The sequence below is a fragment of the Theobroma umbraticum genome, unplaced genomic scaffold (genome assembly GCF_002168275.2).
Source record: "Theobroma umbraticum cultivar Fairchild unplaced genomic scaffold, ASM216827v3 scaffold_67.0, whole genome shotgun sequence".
In the NCBI taxonomy this organism is placed as follows: domain Eukaryota; kingdom Viridiplantae; phylum Streptophyta; class Magnoliopsida; order Malvales; family Malvaceae; genus Theobroma; species Theobroma umbraticum.
The window spans coordinates 2,554,012-2,555,901 of NW_018397262.1; the positions used below are offsets into that span (position 1 = coordinate 2,554,012).

The 1,890-nt window shown below is 37.6% G+C and overlaps 1 long non-coding RNA gene across 2 annotated transcripts; it reads right to left on the reverse strand.

Annotated features, from left to right (window-relative positions):
- Positions 1–49: 49 nt before the first annotated feature.
- Positions 50–1,884, reverse strand: LOC110419836 (uncharacterized). Of its 2 annotated transcripts, XR_016351389.1 has the most exons (5): positions 1,418–1,884; positions 1,299–1,328; positions 1,076–1,122; positions 841–971; positions 50–271 (listed from the first exon to the last, which is right to left on the reverse strand). It is a non-coding gene; the product is annotated as an uncharacterized LOC110419836 (long non-coding RNA). The 2 variants fall into 2 exon arrangements; XR_016351388.1 differs by lacking the exons at positions 1,299–1,328; positions 1,418–1,884 and having other exon boundaries at positions 1,076–1,274.
- Between the last annotated feature and the right edge of the window lie 6 nt (positions 1,885–1,890).

Here is a 1,890-nt window from a genome sequence, read left to right on the forward strand (position 1 = left end):
CACACAATGTATGCTGCATCAAGAGTGAACCACAAGCTGGCATTTAGCTATGTTTAAACATATTTTGTGCAATGAGTAGTGAATTTAAAATCAACTGTGACAGACAGACCAGTGGGATCTAATGCTATGCTCATCGGCACAGGTTAAGCCAACAGCCCTTGCATTACTGCCAGTCTGTAGGACTTCCCAGACCTCGTTCATGTTGTTTACATGTGCTTCAACGAGCCCTGTGACATGATGCATTCCTTCACGTACTTGCCTTATTTCAAGCCTACAAGTAGCCACATCAATGTGAAAAGAGTTAACTATTTAAAATTTCATAAGAATGAATAATCATTTATCAATGCTGAAGTCTCAGTCAGCAAAAGTTGCAAAGTTTATATCACCAATATTACACACTGAATTTTGCTAGGAACAAGCACAAAATTTTATTAGTTTATGATTGAGTGTTCGTGGAAAATTCTTCCTCTAACACCTGAAATAAAACCAAAAAGAAAATTCTGTTCTAGAAACATTTTAGCATGAGGATAATAAAAAGTATTGATACTATTTGACACAGTTAATCCCTCATCAGGATGAAATAGCAACAAAACGATACATGAAACTCATCTAACAAAAGTTGGCATAACCATTCCGAAAAAGTAAAAAATGTCAAAGAAAAAAGGCTAAAACAAAATTACCCAACCTTTTTGGCACTGTGCCTTCCTGAGAGCCTGAAACCAGTTAATCTCTTATCTGTTCATTCTATACTTCTAAGACACTGACTGATATATCATATCGATATAAGTTCTGCCACTCATTAATTACGTGAAACAATTCCTCAAGAGTCCTAAAACTTACTCCTCAGGCTTCTTTCGTACCCTCCATTGTAAAAGTTTTTCCTGTCCCTGTCTGTCCATAAGCAAAAATGCAGACATTGTAGCCATCTAGAACTGAGGTAGCAAATGGAGCTGTGGCTTGGAAAGCATCAGCTGAACAAAACAAGCAACAGAAGTAAATTATTAAAAATATTCACTAAACGAGTATTAAAAATATTTTGCAGTGAGCTTAAACCGGCTATTAGAAATGGCCTTACCTTGGTCTGCTTGAGGGCCAAAAACAGCATCAAACTTAAAGGTTTTCCTGGAAGCACCATTTGATAGTACAGTGAGTTCAACATCTTTCGCAATTATTATAAAGCATGATTAACAGTACAGGCTAAATGCTAACTTAAATCCTTCAAATCTAATCAGTAAGCCCCCACCGCTATCAACAAGAGTTTTAATGTTGGATATAACCAGAGGCTTGTTTGAACCTACCTGGCCATATAAGTCTAGGCTGGACACAACCTACAATACGTTCAATCAAACTTGATCAGAAAACAAGACTAATCATTCAGTGTAATGTAGATCAGAAGCATAAAATCTGGTTTTCTTACCGTCTCTTGTTGTATAAATACATCAAATACTCTGATTCCAGGTGGACCGGTAGTGAAAACTATTTCTGCAAAATGCAGATCAATGTTGTAAAAACCAGGCTCCAATGATGAAAACTAGTATGAGAAGTCGCCGAATCGTGCTGTGTTGTACAATGAATTTCCCACTCCATCTCCAACCATAGTATCAGTCCTTATAACATCACCACTCACATAACAATCGTCGTCCGAATAAATGACACCATCTAATTCCACTGTTCCATTTATGCACCCGGCATTGATGCTGATAACAGGAAGGTGTTCATGCTCCAATCTTACGGTTGGAGCTGTGATGTTGGCAAGAAACGTCAGTGGGGAGAAGTGGGTCAGTCCAAAGCGGAACGTTGATATGTTCCATGGCCAAAGAAAAGAAATGAACTTTCTGATTTGAAATGACAAGTAATCAAAGAGTTTCGAGAATAAAGAGAAAAAGGGAA